The following is an 11,729-nucleotide window of genomic DNA, read 5'->3' on the forward strand; positions in this document are numbered from 1 at the left end:
CCCGGCTCACCCCCAACAGGTGCCCTTGTGCCTCCCAACCCTGCCACCTGGGCTGTGAAGGGTTAACGGGGCAGGGGGGGATGGCAGACGCACAAATAAATGTCTTCTAATTTAATTTTGCTTTAATATGTAAAACTGTTGCTCTTGGCAGGAGGCGCTGCCGCCCGGCCAAGAGCAACATGTGGATTTTGGGAGTCAAGGGGCTCCTTTTAACCTAGAGGAGTGTCTGCCCCTCACCTCCGCCCCACACCCTGGGGTGCTCCTTCCCCCCCCCCCCCCCCCCCCCCGCCACATGGGATGCCCAAGCTCTGCCCAAACCTTGGGGACCTGCACCGGGGACAGCAAAGGGCCCGCGGAGCCCTTCCTGGAGCTTCATTCCACCCGCCGTTGGCCAGGGGAGCAGGAGGGGGTGCCCCCACCACCCCAACCCTTGGCCAAGTCTTGCCCTTTCATCGCACCACTACTGGGGAGTGACCGGCCCACCCGTGCCCTCACCCCTGGGGCACGGCCGGGAGGGGACAGCGCGATGCTCGCCGCTGGGACGGGGACACGACGGCCGCGCACGGAAGCCGAGATCTCCAGCCGGACTGTAAGCCTCACAAGTGAAAACAAGAACACCAGGTAGAGCAACACAGCAGATTTACGGCCTTGGAAGTGGCCCTGGGCTGGGAATCCAATATCAATAGCTGGAAGAAAGGGCTCACAGAGGCTGCACAGAATTCCTGCCCAGGAAGCGGCCAGGCCGGCGGAGCGGGGCCGTATCACAGGAGCCCGGGAGCCTGTGGTTCCTGGCAGCAGCTTTGCCCCATTTCCTTTCTTCCCGTCAACAGCGCCTGCAAACCTGTGCGAGAGCCTCAGCGAGGGGAGGGGGAAGGAGAGCAGGAAGGGCCACGGGGGCGGGGGGGGGGAGGAAAAAAACTCCCGCTGCAGCCCCGGGGGTAAAGAGCGGCTGCAGCGATGTCACTCTTGGCCCCCCGTGGATGGGTCCTCCCAGGGTGGTGGCGTCGGCGTCTGGGGGATCCCCCTTGGCACCAGCAATGGGGACAGCCCCACTGGGAGTCGGGGAGGGAGGGGGCAATGGAGCTGGGGAGAGGGTGATGGAGCCAAAGAGGGGATGACGGAGGCGGGGAGGGAGCGATGGGTGTGGGGAGGAGGTGATGGAGCAGGGGAGGGGGTGATGGAGGGGGGGGCAATAGAGCAGGGGAAGGGGTGATGGAGCTGGGGAGGGGGTCACGGAGCCTGGGAGGGGGTGATGGAGCTGCGGAGGGGGTGATGGAGGGGGGGCAATAGAGCAGGGGAGGGGGTGATGGAGCTGGGGAGGGGGTGATGGAGCCTGGGAGGGGGTGATGTAGCTGGGGAGGGGGCTGTGGGTGCTGTCCCACCGAGCCTTTGCTGGTCAGGCAGGACTTGCTGAGGGTGGGGGGGCCCGGTGTCAGCTGTGCTGCCATTGCCCCTGCCCTGCCGAGCCCATGGACCCACGGTGGCCCCGGCTCCCCCCAGCACCAGGTTCGCAGGCAGGGTCTGGGGCAGGGAGTGAGAGCCCAGATAGCAAGGACAGGCCACTGGCCATGCCCAGGGGCCAGCGTGGGCTCCGCAGCACCCTGAGCTCTCCCTGCCAGCCCGGAGGGAGGGAGATGGCACAGCGCTACGGGGAACTGGATAATTTTCCCTTCCCAAAAAATTTCACAGGAATAGCCGGCGTGAAAAGCCTGTGGGTTTGATTTCAAAGGGATGCCAGTGCCGGGGCCGGATGGGCTGGTGAGCAGGTGGAGGGGGGTGGTCCATCCTGAGAGCACCCCACGCCGGGCACTGCACGGGGCCACAGGCTGGCATCCACCCGGACGGAGGGGCGGCTGCCCCCTGCCCCCACCAACACCTCGCTAGGGACACCCTCCGGCGCAGTGGCAGGTGTCATCCTCAAGCCCCAAACCTTTCCTACCCCCAGGCACCGTCCTGTCCGATTCAGAGGCACCCGCGCGTGCGCCAGCCCATCACGCCATGGGGCAGGGGATGCCCTGTCCCTGCGGCCTTCGCGAGTGACCTGCCAGGCTCCCTGCCACGGGCAGGTGGCGGAGGGGTGGGAAGATGGGGATTTGCGGGGGGACAGACCCTGAAAAAACAGACAGAGGAACGCAACGTTGACAGGACATAGGTGAACAGGCAGCACGGATCCTGCCCAGCCACGTCCAATGCCAACCTAAGGGAAAAGCCATTTCTTCCCCGATTCTGGCATTAATTATAGCAGCAGGAGCCCTGGTGGGTGTGAATTACCAGCCCCACTTTCTGTACACCCAAGTGCAGCTATTTTGGCGGCTTCGTGGGACTCTGCAGCCTGCGTAACTGGGCAGGGAACCCACTCCTGGAAAGGCACCACGGGCACGGCAGTGCTGGTGGCATCAGGCAGGGCAGGGAGTGCTGAGCATCCCGGCTTCACGTCCTCGGGGGGGTCCCGCTGGCCCCCAGCCACACGTTGACGCTCCATCACTTGGTGCTGAGCCACCCGGACCCTGGCACCTGTCCCCTGAAGGACAGGACTGTCCCCTCCTTCTCTCACCCTGCTCCCCGTGTCCTGGCTGGCGCAGCACAGGCTGGCACACTCCCCAGCCATGCCAAAGGCTCTGCAGGGTCCCTGAGGGGCTGCAGACCACCACCCCCCCGCCGTCCTCCTATCCAAGTCAGGGCCCAGGCCGATCCCCCCATCCCGGGGAAGGAAACCTTCCCCTGAATGCCCCGGTGGCCCTTGCGGCAGCAGTACGATGTCCCTGCCTGCCCGGCTGCCCCCAGCACAGCCTGCAGAAGCCAGGAGTTTTTTACCCCCACCATCACCCCCCCGCCCCTGCCCAGGACCTCTGCCCACCCAGCCGGGTCCCCCTGCCATCCTGGGGTGTTGAGTGACACCGGCGTCCCCAGAGAGCGCCGTGTTCTGAGCTCCCCAGGTCACCGCCTGGCCTCAAGTGCTGTGCACGCGTTTGCAATGACAACCTCAGTCCACAGTGTGGGGACACCATGGCCAGGGCTCGGGGACGTGGGGTGACACAAATTCCCCAGAGAACCGCTCTGCAGCCTCGTCACCCTGTCACCCCGCAGCTGGGGAGACACGGGCACCCTGTGGTGGCTGCCAGTGCAGCCTGGGGGTGGCATGGAGGGACAGTCCTGCTGCCGGCCAGCCCACCTCCCTGGCCACCGCCGCAGGTGCCCCGGGGGGGGCTGGCAAGGGCAGCGAGGGGACAGCACTGACATGAAGCAGGCAGAAGACACACGGCGCGGGCCATGTCCCCACCCCCCCGCCCCAGGAACCCTGGGAGCCCGAGGGACCGGCACGTGGCTGGGCTCATGTGCAGCCATGAGCCTCAGGGGACAGGGCAGGAGCGCAGTGGGGTGCCCCGGGGAGCTGGCTAGCAAGGGGACATTGGGCAGTCCGTGTCCCCCCTTCCTCCCCTGCAGTATTTTAACTGGCGAGTGTGGCTGGCAGCGCAGCTGGCAGCACAGCGGGCTGCTGACAGCCTTCTGGGGGGCCTGGGACACATGTCCCTGGCCGTGGGGACACCCTCCCCATCAAAGGGGAAGCTGGACCGAGCCATGTCCTGCCCCCAGCCACCTTGCTCGCCCCTACAGACCCCTCTGGGGTGGAGGTGAGCCTTGGCAGCAGGCGTTCACTCTAGTCCCTACTGGTGGCAGCATCTGCAGTTTGCAGCAGCTGCCTGAGAGAGGCGGGCGAAGGGCTGGAGCTCCCTCCAAACTGGCTCAGCCCTGGGAAGGGCGGGTCATATGGCTTCCAGACCGAGCCATGGGGTGACTGTCTGCCCCTCAGCTGACCTTCAGTGCCCACCCCTATTTCCTGACAGCCCAAGGACAGGCAGAGGAGGCGCCTTGTGCTGGGAGCAGGCTCTGTGGCACTCCCAGATGACATCCCCGAGCCAGCACAGGAGCCCTTTCATCCCCAGCCCCGCTTGCCCCTCGAAGTGAAGTTTCTTCCCCAGGACACCCCATCCCGCGGTGCCGGCGCTGGGTCCTGGTGCAGGCACAGACACACACAGCCCTTTCTTCGCCCCTCGGCCCCGCGCGCGGCTCGGCGCTGGCAGGCAGGTCTGTGGCGCACAATGCGCCTCCTTGTTCGTCCCAGCCCAGGGCCGGCTTGCGGGGAATGGCAGGGAATCGCCTCCGTTTCCTGCTGGAGTTTTATTACATTCACCGTATAAATAAATAAATACAATCCAGAGGAGAAGGAGAGAACCACGGGGCAGCCTGGAGCCAGGCAGGACGTGGGCTGGGGCTGAGCCCCGTGGCACCCGGGCTGGGAGCATCTGGGAGGGGGCGGGGAGGTCCTGGGATGCCCCAGGGTGGCTCTGCCCCCCCAAGACGTCTGTGCTCCCTTGGTCTGTGCAAAGTCCCTCACATCTCTCCGAGGAGCAGCCCAAATCCCAGCAAATGCAATCCAGGAGGCAGCTCCGCAGCCTGGGGGCCGCTACAAGTGCCCGAACAAAGGGCTTAGTATCCCGGGCACGGACCCTGGCCACCAGCACCGCTGCTTGGCTGGAGGAGAAACCTTCTCCCGGGGAATCTGGGAAGCGCGGGAGCACCCTCGAGCCCTGCCACCCCCAAGGCCAGCGCTGCTCACGGCCCGGCAGAAAGCTCCTGCATCCCCTGCGTGGCTCACGCACTGTTCTGCCACCATGGGCCAAGCAAATCCACCCCTGGTTCATGCTGCTGTGGGCTTGCAGGCCGGACCTCCAGAGGGACACGGGCAAAGCACTCTCGGGGAGCCCGAGCAGAGCCCAGCCCAAGCCCGCGCTGCGCTGCCTCAGGAGAGGAGAGAGCTGCGAGGACTGGAACTGGCTTTTATCGTACCATTGAATGGGCTGAGCTGCCCGTTTGGTTGCAAAGGTGTCCAGTGCAGCCTCAAGGCAGTGTCACCCTGCGGGCTCCCTTGGGTGCCCCATCACCACAAGTGGCCTTTCACCGGCCCACGCTTGCTGTCAACGCCGTCGATGCCGTGGTCAAAGTCCTCCTCGTGCTCGCTGCAGGATTCAGCAGAGCCGTGGCAGCTGGATGCTGACACCTTCTTCCAAGCTGCATGGACTCATCAGGGTGGTCTGGGCAGAATTTTGGCATTTCCCCAGTGCTTTTGGGTTGGGTTGGTTTCAACTTCTCCAGCAAGGTTCAGACTAAGAGCAGTGAGCAGGCTGGAGCTGCCCAAGACTGAAGCTCTCCCATCTTTGCAACCTCAGGTTGTGTGTTTGCACGTACCCGCGATCTCACTGTCCTCTTCCCTGGTACTGGACATTGTTCATCAGTGCTGGGAAACACCGTGTTGCATTTCTTCTTCCCAGGCCCCAAATCTGTCCATGTTGAGGTCACAGTCCTCTTTCTGATGGTTCCTGCCCAAGGTTGGGTCACTTCTTGCTCTTGACAAACTGTCTGGTACCAGCATCTTCCTCCCTGACCTGGTTCCTCCTTGCGTACCTCCCTCACCTTCTCCTCTCCACATGGCGCATGCTACAAGACCACCATCTCTAACCTGGCCCCAGGAGCAGCACCAGGGGGAACTTCTTCAGCTGTGTCTCTGATCTGCTTACCAGGGTGCTGCTGTTGTGCAATAACTTCCGTCACAACTTCCACTTGGCCCTCTCTGGAGAAGAGCTACTGCAGAAGAGCTGCTGCAACAAGGACCTGAATTACCCCAGCGCTTCATTTCTACAAGGGACAGACGCTGACATCCCGGCAGACTCAGCTCGAGGGACACTGAATTTTGATGACTTTGGGGCAACAGATTTTCTGCTCCGCTCGAGATGAACCTGGAGCTCTTCCGCCCGGCCGGCTCCCTCCGCCTGGGGGCTTTGGATTCTCATCCAAATGGGTGTTTCCTGATGGGTCACTGTGCTCCTCAGCACGCTCGGCCGGTCAGACGGGCTCTTACACCCCAGAGCAATCAGTCCCTCCCCTGCCTGGCACCCCCCCCCACAGCCCCGCAGCCCACCCGCAAACCCTCCACCGGGAGGTCTGGACCCCATCGCAGTGGGGACCCCTGGGGGAGACGGGCTTCAAGCACAGGGAATCCAAAACAGCCAAGAATTAAACCCAAGATGACCCAAGTGTGTTCCAGACAAGCGAGGTGACCTCCTCGCCACCCCCTGCAGCCGGGCTCGGACCAGCCAAGGACCACCCCAACACCCAGGGCCGCCCAGGCACCCCGTCCCTCCAGGGCAGCACTGGTGGGTGGGGGCAGGCAGGGAGCCCGGTGGGGGTGCGTCCCACCGGGGAACGACTTTGCTGCCAGAGTTGCACCAGCGCGACCTACTCCTAGCTTAAAAACATCCTAATGTGCAAACTTTTATGAAAATTACTCAAGAACGCAAAGTTTAACCCCCAAAAAAATGACCCCCACCCCCCCCCCAAAAAAAAGAAAGCAGCACCATGGTGGGTAAGACGGCTGCCTCCTCTTTTCCAAAAAATATTTTCACAAGATGGGGCAGTGCCGCTTCAGGTCCACCATCAGCATCGCGGCATCAAGAGCTCAAGACGGCAACGCGGAATGGAAACCCTCAGGTATGTCAAACAAAAATACTATTTACCGTTCGCTTACTAATCCTGTTCTCCTCGGGGGGAAAAAAACACAAAGTTCCCGTATTTATTTAGCAGAACTCAGCACTTTTTTGGTTTTGCCAACGGCGCCTAAATATAGTTCATGAGAAACAAATAATCTTTCAGGGATTTCTGCTCCTTCCACCTCTCCAAGCCCCCTTCTTTAAAGGTCAGGCAACCGCAGCGAAGGCTCTCGCCCCAGCTGACAACCTGAGCTAGGAAAAGGTGCTTTTTTGATGTGTCCCTGAGGCTGTGAGGTGGGTCACCCCCCCCGCCCAGCCCCGGGCTCTTCCAGCTGCGCCAGGGCTGGGCTGCGGGATGGCTCTGCTCTGTCCCCGTCCCCAGCCCCTCTCCCGCCCCTGCCAATGGCACCAACCCTCCGGGCACGTGCTGGGTCGCTGGAGGAGATGGGGAAGAGCGAAGTTTCATTCGCTGTTATTGGGGGGGTCCACCTGGAGATGTGGGGGGTTCTGGAGATGACACCTTGTCCCGGACCACGGGTCCCAGCTCCCTGGGTGCTGATGGGTCTCCCCAAGCCAGTGTGAAACGCCCGCTTCTGCCGGACACGGTGAAGGCAGGAGAGCCATGCCCAGGCGTGACCGCAGCTCTGGAGGAGGGAAGAGATGGAGACGGCCGCAGGGCCGGGACAGGAGAGGGAAGAACAAGAGGGTTAAAGACGAGGCGATCCCTTGCACTGCACAAAGATCGTGACAAGAGGAGTCCATCTCCTCATGGCAGAGGATGAAAACTGAGCTGAGTTTCTTCCCCTGATGTTCGGCTGAACTCTCTCTTTGGTTCCTGCTCTCTGCCTTGTCCTGGCGTATCCGTGAGTTATCTTTTTTCCCCTCTCCGTCCCTAATCCTGTCCAACGGGCAGAGAACCAAGGGCAGGGAGGTGGTGACGGCAGGCAGAGCTGGCAGGCCCCACCAGCTCTCACTCCTTCTGAGAACCAGGACTGGAAAACAAACATGTCTCCAGGTACGCAGCAGAGACCGGCCTGAGGGACCACCACGTCCCATCACACCCCTGTGGCCGCCCGCACATCGCGCCGGCCGTGCCGAGGGCAGAAGCTGGCTACCTTCTTGGATGGCTTCGAGCCACTCTGCAGCCAGCTGACGGCGCCCAGCAGAGCTGGGTTTGCTGGAACCCCCCCTGGAAGCAGCAACACGGTGCCCAAGCAGGATTGGGGTTGTCCGCACGTCTGCATGGCCTCAGGTGGCAGAAGGGGCGCTGCCCCGGCTTCTCCTTGCCGAGACACGCAGCTTGGAGCTGCCGCACAGCAGCAAACCTGCGCCCAGCCCCATGCTCCCTGCCCTTGGGGGTCCCCCAGCACCCTCCGAGCATCCCCAGCCCGCGTCCCACGGGAGCCGGGACGGGAAGGCGGCGCTCTGCCTGCGGTGCTGCCCTGCCTCCCACCAAACCCCCTCCCCGACCCACCCTCGGGGCACGGACTCTGCCCTGGCAGACACGTAACTTCCCAAACACCCTGGCCAAGCAAACCCTTCCCCGCCAGCCCCGCTCCCCTCCCACCCTCTCTCCCCCTCCCCGGCTGCTGCATTTTCCGCCCTCGCTGCAAACTCTCTAGCACAGGAAAATGTGAGGACATGGAAAACCAAGCTGGTCCCCGTCAGCCGGGCCACCTTCCTCCTCCTCAGCCCCTTTGTCTTGCAGACCACAGGTTGCCCAGCTCCCGGCACCTCCGGCGTCCTACCCCAGCCGGGCTGTCTGCTCCCCCCACGCCGCAGCAGGGGTGACCCCAAGCTCCCCAAGCTGCAGAAAGATGGTTTTGGGGCTCGCTGAAGGTTTTGTGGAGCAGCCAGAGCTCAAAAGGAGAGAGTGCTCAGTGCTCAGGAATGATCAGGGGGCCGGAGCCCCTCTGCTGTGAGGACAGGCTGAGAGAGTTGGGGGGGTTCAGCCTGGAGAAGGCGCCGGGGAGACCTTCCAGCCCCTTCCAGTCCCTGAAGGGGCTCCAGGAAAGCTGGGGACAAACTTTTTCGCAGGGCCTGTAGGGATAGGACAACGGGTAATGGCTTGAAACTAAAAGAGGGAAGATTTAGACTAGACACAAGGAAGCAATTTTTGACTCAGAGGGTGGTGAGCCCCTGGCCCAGGTTGCCCAGAGAAGTCGGAGGTGCCCCATCCCTGGAAACATTCCAGGCCAGGTTGGACGGCGGGGCTCTGAGAAACCTGATTGAGTTGAAGATGTCCCTGCTCATGGCAGCGGGGTTGGAGTAGAGACCTTTAAAGGTCCCTTCCCACCCAAACCATTCTATGAGTCTATGAACAAAGGCTTGGCGCTGCTGGCAAAGCCCCCGTGGTTTCCCCATCCGCCCTTCCCTGTGTTGCTCCAAGCCCAGGTCCTTTGTAGGCACATCAGCTCCAGCCTTCGTGACCTCCACAGCCAGGACCTGGCCCCACCAGCCTGCGACATCCCTGGTGCACGCCAGGCCAGGGAAGCACCAGCATCTCTCCCCTCCGGCCTCCCTGCTGGGAATGGCCCTTTCCCCACCACCCCGCGCAGCGCACCCCGCGCTTCTCAATCCCCAGTTGGGTCAGGATCCCACCCTCAGCTTTCGGTCCTATTTGAAAGCAAATTCGGAGTCTCCTTTTGTCCACCTCCCCCCACAACCTCCTCTACCTACCTTCTAGCGGGTGCAGTTCCTGTCTGGCTTTACGCAAGAGGATGGTCCTTACTGGGGGAGAGGCAGCGGAGACGTTGGGGTACACTGGACACGTGGGAAACGGGGAGGACAAGCCAACAAGACCCTGGAAAAAGAGTTCAAACCTGATTTACCTTTTCCCAAAAGCTGCAAAAAAAGAAGTCCAGGAACATCAGAGAGTTCCCACTTCCCTGCCGGTGCCGGGGCGAACCAGGGCAGCCCCGTGCTGTGGCAGGGGAACAGCCCCCCAGCCGCTGGGGGCGCTGGGCTGGGGGGCTGCCCCACAGGGCAGGGCGCAGGTTGGTGACCAGGGTATGAGCTCCCCACCACCCAAAGCGTTGTTGTCCCCCGCCCTAGCTAAGAGACTGGTCCTTGGCATCTAGTTGATTCAGAGCAGCATCTTACGCGGGTTAAACTCCCGCACAGCAGAGCTGCAACGGGAACTCAGGAGGGAGGAGAGGTGCCAAGGGTCCGGCATGGCATCAGCTGGGCCCAGCTCCAGCAGTGTTTCCGTGACCTCTCTCCACAGCCTGACCTGAGCAAGTCACAGAGGAGGGACCTGCTGGCATCTGCAGCAGGGATGGCCACCAAGCTGGAGAGGGACAAGCAGGGCCAGCTGAGGGGCTGGGGATGCTCAGCCTCGCTTAAGCTGGACTCCTCCCAAGAGCATCTTTAACTGAGAGCTGCATCATCCGTAGGGACCTCCCTTGGCCGTGGCCCCTGCTCCGAATGGGGATGCTTGTGTCAGCCGACAGACAGTGCTTGGCCCCGGGAGCCACAGCAAACAGACGTAAGTTCACTGAAACAACTGCTAATTGTTCCCAATTAGGGCCAGGTCTTGAATACTCATCAGCGCGTGGCACCCGCCCTAATGCGTTTAGCAGCACGGTGAGGAATGGTGGCAGCGGAGCAGGCGTCCCACTGCCGCCGCCTGCCCTGCGGAGGGAGGGATTTGTATTTATGCTGCTTTCAGGGAAAAGGAAAACATGCTCCGGGCTCCTCCAGGCTTTCACGGCAGCTCCTTGAGGGATGGGGCGGGGGTCCCGAGGGACCCCAGCACCCCTCAGCAGCAGCAGCACAAGGACCCCAGGGGTCCCTCCTGCCCCAGCCCAGGCAGTCACGCCCCCACTGTCACCGCCTGCCTTTGGGCAGCCCCACAGGCCAGCAGCTCCTGGAGCCGGGGCTGCTGGGACAGCACAAGCCCAAGGGCAGCACCAGCTTCACCTGGCCACAGGATCTCCCCGGCCAGGAGGACACCCGAGAGGGGGCACTAGGGGCTGCACAGCTGCTTGCTTCCGCCCCACTTGGCTTGGGGGCTGTGGCCCTGCAAAACCACCCAAATGTGTCAAACAACCAAAAAAAGAGCTTGCCTGGGCTGTGGATGCCCTTTGAGGAGCTCAGGCAAGGGGGAAGCAGAGCTGTTGCCCCAGAACCACGAAGGCTGAGCTGGGCTGGATGCTCTGTGTGTGATACCATCCTCAGGAGCAGCTCCCTGCTCCTGCAGCTCACGGGGTTTTTCCCAAAGCCGGAGACAAAACCTTATGGATTTCGCAAAGCCCAGAAGAGCAGCAGTGCAGCGAGATGACGACACGGGTGTCCAGCTGCACCCCATGTCCCAAAATCCACCCAACAGAGAACAAGCTCCTGAAACCTTGCAGATGGTGAAAACACCTTCCCTACTGGACACCGGCATGACCCAAGCAGCTGGCGCAGCGCATGCGGAGTTCCCTGCCTCTGTCGGGTGGGTTTGTGTCTGGAAACACCAGCCCAAGCTGCCGGGGGTGGGGAAAAAACCCTTAGTGACCACATTGCAAGGCGGGGAGGGAGGTAACTGCACCCCCAGTTACTCCCTAAGCAATGGACGCCTCCTCCATCACCCGCAGCCGCGCAGCCGGGCGCTGCTGGGCCGCTGCAGCCCGCACCACTGGCACGCTGGGGAAGAAAGGAATTTCTGTGTAAATCCCATTTACCATCAGGTTTCTCACTTCCCCTCCAGCAGACAATCCCGGCCCTCAGCGCAGCGCTGCATGAAGGGGCTGTTTAATATATTTTTGGAAGAAGGGGAAAAAAAAAAAAAAAACACACCCTCTCTGAAAAGAGCCTCTTTCAGCTAATAATGAAGTGAATATTATATTAAGAGTGAAAACATATTCAGGGTAACTTACAGAGGGAGACAGAAAACCTTTTCATAACACCCTGGCCACAAACACAACTGCCAATTAAACTGGCTTCGTTCGGCAGCCCATGCCAACACAAACGAGGGGCCAGGGGAGCGGAGCACGCCGGAGCCAGCGCATTCGGTGCCCGGTTGGGCTCAACCGCGGCTGGCGGCACCGAGGGGTGTCCGCTCTGCCGACTTTCAAAGCCAGCCGTCGAAATAAAAAGGTGCGAGTCCCCTGTCCCTGGCTGTCCCTGCACGGGGTGCCGGGCAGAGGCAAGGGGCTCCAGCACCACGGGGGTCCTCCATCCCTGCCCACAGAGACTGGT

Source organism: Chroicocephalus ridibundus, chromosome 7 (assembly GCF_963924245.1).
Source record: "Chroicocephalus ridibundus chromosome 7, bChrRid1.1, whole genome shotgun sequence".
Taxonomy (NCBI): Eukaryota; Metazoa; Chordata; class Aves; order Charadriiformes; family Laridae; genus Chroicocephalus; species Chroicocephalus ridibundus.